Here is a 10,556-nt window from a genome sequence, read left to right on the forward strand (position 1 = left end):
AACACCCAAACACAACATAATAAAAAAAACTCACATATTTAAAATTAATTGAAATTAAATGTTTTAGAAAAAAAATATTGGGGGATTTTGTTTTTAAATGTGTTTTAATAGGGTTTAAAATAAACTTACCTGAATGGACAGGGTTTTTACTCTAAAAATGTGTATTTAAATTTAATTTTTGTGTATTTTAAAACTCATGCTGGTAAAAGTAGGCTATCCACCTGCTTTTAGCAGGTGTAAACGTTTCAAGGACATTCGCTGGGCAAGAGATCTCTCCTGCATGAATATCCTTGCTGTGGGGATGCGGAGGATCTGTCATGCGAAAACTTGACAGATTGGAAAAGTCAGCGCATGTGCATTGCACGCTGAAAACCGGCTTTTGTGAGGCCTCTCCGGGTCCGTCTACATTCCGTATGGATCCAGCAAGGCTGGGATTTCTCACCCATTATGTAGCCAAATAGAGGAGTCAATATTCTTGCAATGAAATCTCAGAAACTGGAATTCAATGGATGACCAACTGATCTGTTTTGATTGAGGAAGGAATGTTGGCCAAGCCACCATGCGAACTTTGTTGTTCTTCAACTAGAGCCATGAGATCTTTAACATGCACCTGAACCACAGGAACAGGTAGAGGGGGAATTTTGTTCAACACTTCACCCAAAGGAAAGCACTGCCAACAAGGTGGCACTCCCTCAGTAATGTCAGTCTAGATTATGTGGACAAATCCTGAAATGAGACCTGAACCCACCACCTTATGAATCAGAGCTGAGAGTTCCACCAGCCATGCCAAGCTAAAGTTGCATCCAAGAATATTGATGTTATGGGTAATCATTTTCTGAGTAGAAGCTGGTGGCAGGAAACCTCACCTGCTGCTAGTGTGTGCTGCAACACCTGGGCAATGGGCCTGCAATTGTCCAATAAGCCCAGGTGGCAGGCAAGATTTCCTACTATCAGCATGCATGCAGAAAATTTAGGCCTACAAGTCTTCTTGTTCCATTTGAACAAAATTATGCAAACCCAGGTCCAGACACCAGCAGTTATATCATAGTGATGAGGAAACTCGCTGCAATTCAATGGGAATATGATCACTAAAAATTATGAACTGGAGATCTCATCAAAGACTTCAGATGTGCATTGTGGTGCCCAAACACTAGGCTATAACACCGTTACTTGTTCATGAAGCATTCAAGTATGTAGGCTCCTGATGACTCATCACATTAAGAATTGCATTATCCATCGTTCCGCCAATGAAAATATGGAACTTTGGTCATGCATACTCACAATCAGCATTTAAAGCAGAGACAACAGTTCAGTCCCAATGTGCACTTATCCACATTTGCTGAAAAAAAAAATCAGTGCAGATTTAAGCTTCTGTGATCCTTTGAGCCATTGTGGCTAATTTCTTTTGTGCATTCACTACTGAGCTACGTGGGTTGTGCACTTGGCAGCATAGATTCCTGGTCACTGGTTCAGCGGGAAAAAGTTCAGTGACAGATTCAATAGAAGCTTTTGTGATTAAACTGATAGCTGCAAATTGATTAAAATCAATAAATCACTGGTGCGATTAAAACTGTTAATAATTGTTGTCTGAATAATATTAACTGATATGGCAAAATCAACACCTCATTGCAGTGTGAATTGTGGAGCAAACTAAAAATAAAACAGCAATTCAAATGAAAGTTTATCACACTAAAACTTCTGGTGCAGTCAGAGTCCAGCCAAATCCCCCAGCCCATTCGAAGAACCAATGATTGCAGAAGCCATGCGATGCAGCTGGGTGCGGTGCGAAGAAACCAAGTCGCAGTGCCATGGAGTAGGATCAGAAGTTTAAATTCTTGTGGAATTTTACTGGGAAATGTGGTGAACTGGACACTGGGTCTGAAACACTAAAATGGATAAATCTGATAGAGGCCTGCAAGATTATAAAAAGGGTTGGATAGGGTAGACATAGAGAAGATGTTTCCACTTGCGAAAGAGACCAGAACTAGGGTCCATAAATATTTAACTATGGGGGGAGTAACTATGACTCTAGGATATTTACTGTAGCTGGGGCCGTCTTTCGTGTTCCAGCCGTCCTCAGTAAATCGCACCTCCTCTTTGGTCCTGCAGGTAATAACAATTTATCATTGGAAAAACAACTTCTAAAGAAACAAGTGATGGATTGTGATCTGCATAGATCGATGCCTGATCAGACTAGAGCAATACCTCAAAAACAATGTGTTGGGGTTAACCTTGCAGGGTTGAGCCTACCCAGATGGGACTTGGCCCAGATAAAAAAAACATCTCCGCAGACGTATTAGCCTGGTCTGTCCCTCTACTCCTCCAGCACTTCTCCTTTGTGCATCTCACCCTATTCCACCCCTCCCACCTCATTTAAAATTCTCGTTCTCTACCGCCTCCCAAGTACCATAAAAATTTTATTACCGAAACTTCTTCACTACTTTCCTCCCTCTGCACCGAACGATTTCTCATCCTCGGTGATTTCAACCTCCGTTTCAATTCATCATGCTCTCTCTCCTGAGTTCACTAGCCTCCTGATCTCCCTTAATCCCTCCATGTAAACTCCCCAACAAATAATCACGACCAGCCCCTCGACCTTGCTATCTCTCGTGACCTCGCTACTCCCATCGTGTCAATCACAGATAAGGCCATCTCTGACCACTTTCTCGTATCGCTCTCCACCCACACCCTCCTTCCATTTTTTCTTCCCCACCCCCAACAACCCTACCTCCTTCTGTGTGCGCCCCTGGAAACAACGCTCTCCCGACTCTCTTACAACTATATTTATGAACTCCCAACTGTCCAGCCTTTGGCCCTCCATTCACCATGATATTTCTGCAGCTACTGATCAGCTCAATCACACCCTCACCACCACCTTTCATGTCCTAGTCCGATAACACAATTACTCTCTCTCACCTTGCCCATTCCCCCTGGTACAGCCCTGATCTTCGCTCCCTTAAGCCCAAGGGATGCAGACTTGAATGGATATGGAATGGTTTAGCCATTCACCGCAAGATCTGGCTGGACCACGTAAAGCACTGTAGGATCCTGCTCTCATCTGCTAAAATCGCTCACTATTAGAATCATTCTGGAATGTAAAGATAAACCCTAGCTTCTATTCTCCACGGCTAACCGTCTTTTCAAACCCCTCTCCCCAGTCTCCATCCTCACCTCCGACAATAAGTGTGAGGAGTTCATGAACTTCTTTGTCTCCAAGATTGAGACCATCCAGTCGGCTGCCTCTGCCCTTCCTTCCCCTGGCTCACTGGGCAAAATTTCCTCGATGGAAGCCCCTGCCCTAGCCCTGACCTCACATCTTTCTCCAGTTTCTCTCCGATCTCCTCTCATGACCTTTCTGAGCTCATCCTGTCCAAGAGGCCCACTTCCTTTTCCCTTAACCGTATTCCCACAAAACTGCTGACCACCCAACTTCCTTTTCTGGCTCCCAACTGACATTGTTAACGGTTCTCTCTCCTCAGGTACTGTCCCCCTCTCCCTCAAATCTGCCGTCATCAGCCCTCTCCTCAAAAAAAACCCTCGATCCCTCCATCCTTGCAAACTACTGCCCCATCTCCCACATCCCTTTCCTCTCCAAAGTCCTTGAATGTGTTGTCACCTCCCAAATCCATGCCCATCTTTCCCACAATTGCATGTTTGAATTCCTCTAATCCAGTTTCCGCATCTGCCACAGTACCAAAACGGCTCAAACTCACAAATGACATCCTTTGTGATTCTGACAAAGGCAAACTATCCCGCCTCGTCCTTCTTTATTTGTCTGCAGCCTTTGACATGGTTGACCATTCTTTCCTTCAACACCTCTCCACCGTTGTCCAGCTGGGTGGGACTGCACTTGCCTGGTTCCATTCTTATCTATCTAATCGTAGCCAGAGAATCACCTGCAACAGCTTCCCTTCGTAACCCTCCCGCCCTCCCCCCATCGTTCTCTTTGGTGTTCCCCAAGGATCTATCCTTGGCCCCCTTCTATTTCTCATCTACATGTTTCCTCTTGGCGACATCATCCAAAAACACATCAGTTTCCACATGTACGCTAATGACACCCAGCTTAATAAGACAAAGGTCCTCCACCAGCCTATCCTCGCTGCACAGCACTGCCCCCCAAACATCAAGATCCACGGCATGGCCCTGGACAATGTGGATCACTTCCCCTATCTCGGGAGCCTCCCATCAACAAAAGCAGGCATTGACGATGAGATCCAACACCACCTCCAGTGCGCCAATGCAGTCTTCGACTGCCTGAGGAAAAGTGTGTTTGAAGATCAGTCCCTCAAAACTGTCACCAAGCTTATGGTCTACAAGGCCGTAGTAATATCTGCCCTCTTGTATGGCTCAGAGACGTGGACCATGTACAATAGACACCTCCAGTCGCTGGAGAAATACTACCAGCGATGTCTCCGCAAGATCCTGCAAATCCCCTGGGAGGACAGACTCACAAACATTAGCGTCCTTGTCCAGGCCAACATCCCCAGCATTGAAGCACTGACCACACTTGATCAGCTCCGCTGGGCAGGCCACATAGGCCGCATGCCAGACACGAGACTCCTAAAGCAAGCGCTCTACTCGGAACTCGTCCACAGCAAACGAGCCAAAGGCAGGCAGAGGAAACGTTACAAGGACACCCTCAAAGCCTCCCTGATAAAGTGCGACATCCCCACTGACACCTGGGAGTCCTTGGCCATAGACCGCCCTAAGTGGAGGAAGTGCATTCGGGAAGGCGCTGAGCTCCTCGAGTATCGTCGCCGAGAGCATGCAGAAATCAAGCGCAGGCAGCAGAAGGAGTGTGTGGCAAACCAGACTCCCTGCCCACGCTTTCCCTCAACGACGATCTGTCCCACCTGTGACAGAGACTGTAGTTCTCGTATTGGACTGTACAGCCACCTAAGAACTCATGCTAAGAGTGGAAGCAAATCTTCCTCGATTCAGAGGGACTGTCTATGATGATGATTATCTCAATACCACTTCGCTTGACCCCTCCATGGTATCTAAATTGTTAGTTTGGTTGTCCGACATCCAGTCCTGGATGAGCAGAAATGTTCTTCAATTGAATATTGCGAAGACTGAAGTCATTGTTTTCTGTCCCCGCCACAAACTCCGTTCCCTAGACACCGACTCCATCCCTCTTCCCAACTTCTGTCTGAGGCTGAACCAGACGGTTTGTAACCTTGATGTCATATTTGACCCTGAAATTAGCTTCGTAGCATATATCCGCAGCATAACTAAGACCGCCTATTTTCACCTTCGTACCATCAACCGCCTTGATCCTTGCCTCAGCTCATCTGCTGCTGAAGCCTTCATCCATGTCTTTATTACCTATAAACTTGACTATTTTAATGCACTCCTGGCTTGCCTCCCACATTCTAAACTAGAGGTGATCCAAAACTCGTCTGTCCGTGTCCTAACTCTCACCAAGTTCCACTCATTCATCACCACTGTACTCACTGGCTCCTGGTTAAGCAACGCCTAGATTTCAAAATTCTCATCCTGATTTTCAAATCCCTCCATGGCCTCGTCCCTTCCTATCTCTGTAATCTCCTCCAGCCCCACAACATTCCCTCTCTCCCCCCTCCCCGAGATATCTGCACTCCTCTAATTCTGCCCTCATGAGCATCCCTGATTATAATCGCTCAACCATTGGTGGCCGTGCTTGGTTGAATCGTGAGTCTGAAAGAATCCGAACTGAAACCCACCCAAAAGCTCAAGATCCTGAAAACCCACATTATTCCAAGGATCTACTATCTGCTGATCCTAACTGAGGCATCTCACAACACACTCACTGAGCTAGACCACCTGATTAAAGAGTGAGTAATGGAGATACTGCACCTCCCCAATGACATCACAGATGGAATGCTGTATGCTGGTAATGGAGATGGAGATCTGGGCCTACCCAAATTGGAAATTCAAATTCCTTCCACTGTCATCAGGAAGCTGGAGTCTCCAACCCACAATTGAGGAATTCATAAGAACCAAGCAATGTAACATCAAAGGCGGCAGTAACCTACCACCCATCCCTGAAGAAATAATGGACATGTAAAGTGCACGCATCAGTCCTCCCAATGAGAGAGCAAAGCCGGGGAAAAGGTATGTGGGTTGGAGAGAATGGGAATTTGCGAGGTGGGCAAATCTCCAATGCCAGGGTTCCGGCATAAACTCACGGACAAATTCATTCCATGGAATGAAACAATCCCGGTTCATTAAACCCCCTCCAAGTCACACGCCACCCTGACTTGGAAGTATACCGCCGTTCCTTCATCGGTGCTGGATCAAAATCCTGGAACTCGCTCCCTAACAACACTGTGGGAGTACCTTCACCACATGGACTGCAGCGGTTCAAGGCAGCGGTTCACATCCATCTTCTCAAGAGCAATTAGGGTAATAAATGCTGGCCTTGCCAGCAATACCCACATCCCATTAACGAATTAAAAAAAAAACTAGATGCACCCTATAATACAACCGAGCTAACACGATTAAAACATGCAGAAGATGCAAACAAGACCCTGTGGCACATCTCCGGGAAACATAGAAACATAGAAATTAGGTGCAGGAGCAGGCCATTCGGCCCCTCGAGCCTGCACCACCATTCAACCTCAGTACCCCCTTCCTGCTTTCTCTCCATACCCCTTGATCCCTTTGGCTGTAAGGGCTATATCTAACTCCCTTTTGAATATATCTGATAGAGTATTCAAACAGGCTCATTTAAACAGACTGTGAAAATTCACAGACCCCCAAGTCAAGGCTGCTACATGCAGTTCGGCATGTTGCATTAACTCATCAATCAACTTGACTTTTTCAGACCTTGGGTAGCGAGCCAATAAAACGTTAAAAGACTTTCAATTGAGCCAATAAGGTCAAAGAAGGCGAGTTCTTTTCTGTAAATTGATCCAGGTATAAAATACAGCCATTTTGACCATGCGTCTCAGTAAGAACAAAGACCTGGCTTGAAGCCAAGAAGCTTGTTGCTCTCTGCCAAGATTAAAAAGTTAAAACGACAATTGGAGTTCGTATTGCATTGGAAATTAAGAGATCTAACAATATCTAACGAATTGGCCTCAACAACGTTCTGCGGTAGAGAATTCCACAGGTTAACCACTCTAAGTGAAGAAGTTTCTCCTCATTTCGGTCCTAAATGGCTTACCCCTTATTCTTCGACTGTGACCCCTGGTTCTGGAACTCCCCAGCAACGGGAACATTCTTCTTGCCTCTAACCTGTCCAATCCCGTCAGAATTTTATATATTGCTATGAGATCCCCTCTCATTCTTCTAAACTCCAGTGGATACAAGCCCAGTTGATCCAGTCTCTCCTCATATGTCAGTCCTGCCATCCCGAGAATCAGTCTGGTGAACCTTCGCTGCACTCCCTCAATAGCAAGAACGTCCTTCCTCAGATTAGGAGACCAAAACTGAACACAATATTCCAGGTGTGGCCTCACCAAGGCCCTGTACAACTGCAGTAAGACCTCCCTGCTCCTATACTCAAATCCTCTAGCTATGAATGCCAACATGCCATTTGCCTTCTTCACCTCCTGCTGTACCTGCATGCCAATCTTCAATGACTAATGTACCATGACACCCAGGTCTCGTTGCACCTCCCCTTTTTCTAATCTGTCACCATTCAGATAATATTCTGTCTTCCTGTTTTTGCCACCAAAGTGGATAACCTCACATTTACCACATTATACTGCATCTTCCATGCATTTGCCCACTCACCTAATCTGTCCAAGTCACCCTGCAGCCTCTTAGCATCCTCCTCACAGCTCACACCGCCACCCAGCTTAATGTCATCTGCAAATTTGGAGATATTACATTCAATTCCTTCATCTAAATCATTGATGTATATTGTAAATAGCTGGGGTCCCAGCACTGAATCCTGCAGCACCCCACTGGTCACTGCCTGCCATTCTGAAAAGGACCCATTTATTCCGACTCTCTGCTTTCTGTCTGCCAACCAGTTCTCTATCCACTTAAATACATTACCCCCAATACCATGTGCTTTAATTTTGCACACTAATCTCTTGTGTGGGAACTTGTCAAAAGCCTTTTGAAAGTCCAAATACACCACATCCACTGGTTCTCCCTTGTCCACTCTACTAGTTACATCCTCAAAAAATTCCAGAAGATTTGTCAAGCATGATTTCCCTTTCATAAATCCATACTGACTTGGACCGATCCTGTCACTGCTTTCCAAATGCGCTGCTATTTCATGTTTAATAATTGATTCCAATATTTTACCCACCACCGATGTCAGGCTAACCGGTCTATAATTCCGTGTTTTCGCTCTCCCTCCTTTTTTAAAAAGTGGGGTTACATTAGCTACCCTCCAGTCCATAGGAATTGATCCAGAGTCAATAGAATGTTGGAAAATGATCATAAGAACATAAGAACATAAGAATTAGGAACAGGAGAAGGCCATCTAGCCCCTCGAGCCTGCTCCGCCATTCAATAAGATCATGGCTGATCTGGTCGTGGACTCAGCTCCACTTACCCGCCCTCTCCCCGTAACCCCTAATTCCCTTATTGCTTAAAAATTTATCTATCTTTGACTTGAAAACATTCAATGAGCCAGCCTCAACTGTTTCCTTGGGCAGAGAATTCCACAGATTCACAACCCTCTGGGAGAATAAATTTTTTCTCAACTCGGTTTTAAATTGGCTCCTCCGTATTTTGAGGCTGTGCCCCCTAGTTCTAGTCTCCCCCACCAATGGAAACAACCTCTCTGCCTCTATCTTGTCGATCCCTTTCATGATTTTAAATGTTTCTATAAGATCACTCCTCATCCTTCTGAACTCCAAGGAGTAAAGACCCAGTCTACTCAATCTATCATCATAAGTTAACCCCCTCATTTCTCGAATCAGCCTAGTGAATCGTCTCAGTACCCCTTCCAAAGCTAGTATATCCTTCCTGAAGTAAGGTGACCAAAACTGCACGCAGTACTCCAGGTGCGGCCTTACCAATACCTTATACAGTTGCAGCAACACCTCCCTGCTTTTGTACTCCATCCCTTTCGCAATGAAGGGCAACATTCATTTGCCTTCCTGATTACCTGCTGCACCTGCAAACTAACCTTTTGGGAGCCAGGCTAGCTCAGTCGGTAAAGCATGAGACTCTTAATCTCAGGGTCGTGGGTTCGAGCCCCACGTTGGGCGATGACATTTCTTTTGTCCACCGGTACGCTCGCGGCCTTCCGCGAGAGGTGGGCACCGGAGGGACTGGAGTGCATCATCACGCCCGGCAACCAAATTTTAATTTGATTTTACGTTTTAAAGTTTAATTTGTTTTAATTGCCGGTGCTTTTAGTGTCCCCCTCCCCTTTTATAGGGGGCACTGGAGGAAAAAAATATGATTTTAGTGCCCAAAAAAAAACCCCAAAAAAAAGAAAAACACAAAAAAAAAACACAAAAAAGAAAAAAAAAGGGGGCCTTGTAAATGTCTGGTGTGTCATCCAGGTCGGGTGGCACCGATTAATGTTTATGTTTTACAGGTAAACTCCAAAAGAGTTTCATGCACAAGGACCCCCAGGTCCCTCTGCACCACAGCATGTTGTAATTTCTCCCCATTCAAATAATATTCCCTTTTACTGTTTTTTTTTCCCCCCCCAAGGTGGATGACCTCACACTTTCCGACATTGTATTCCATCTGCCAAACCTTAGCCCATTCGCTTAACCTATCCAAATCTCCTTGTAGCCTCTCTGAGTCCTCTACACAACCCGCTTTCCCACTAATCTTAGTATCATCTGCAAATTTTGTTGCACTACACTCTGTCCCCTCCTCGAGGTCATCTATGTATATTGTAAACAGTTGTGGTCCCAGCACTGATCCCTGTGGCACACCACTAACCACTGACTTCCAACCGGAAAAGAACCCATTTATCCCGGCTCTCTGCTTTCTGTTCGCCAGCCAATTCTCTATCCATGCTAATACATTTCCTCTGACTTCGCGTACCTTTATCTTCTGCATTAACCTTTTGTGTGGCACTTTATCGAATGCCTTTTGGAAATCTAAATACACCACATCCATCGGTACACCTCTATCCACCATGCTCGTTATATCCTCAAAGAATTCCAGTAAGTTAGTTAAACATGATTTCTCTTTCATGAATCCATGCTGCGTCTGCTTGATTGCACTATTCCTATCCAGATGTCCCGCTATTTCTTCCTTAATGATAGTTTCAAGCATTTTCCCCACTACAGATGTTAAACTAACCGGCCTATAGTTACCTGCCTTTTGCCTGCCCCCTTTTTTAAAACAGAGGCGTTACATTAGCTGCTCTCCAATCCGCTGGTTTTGGTAGATTATAACAAATGCATCTGCTATAACTTCCGCCATCTCTTTTAATACCCTGGGATGCATTTCATCAGGACCAGGGGACTTGTCTATCTCGAGTCCCATTAGTCTGTCCAGCACTACCTCCCTAGTGATAGTGATCATCTCAAGGTCCTCCCTTCCCACATTACTATAACCAGCAATTTTTGACATGGTTTTTGTGTCTTCCACTGTGAAGATGGAAGCAAAATAATTGTTTAAGGTCTCAGCCATTTCCACAT

At 45.3% G+C, this 10,556-nt stretch overlaps 1 non-coding gene across 1 annotated transcript; it reads left to right on the top strand.

Moving 5' to 3' along the window:
- The first annotated feature begins 9,085 nt into the window (after window positions 1–9,085).
- On the top strand, window positions 9,086–9,158 carry trnak-cuu (transfer RNA lysine (anticodon CUU)). Its single transcript has one exon. It is a non-coding gene; the product is annotated as a tRNA-Lys (tRNA).
- The last annotated feature ends 1,398 nt before the right edge of the window (window positions 9,159–10,556 follow it).

Source organism: Pristiophorus japonicus, chromosome 7 (genome assembly GCF_044704955.1).
Source record: "Pristiophorus japonicus isolate sPriJap1 chromosome 7, sPriJap1.hap1, whole genome shotgun sequence".
Lineage (NCBI taxonomy): Eukaryota > Metazoa > Chordata > Chondrichthyes > Pristiophoridae > Pristiophorus > Pristiophorus japonicus.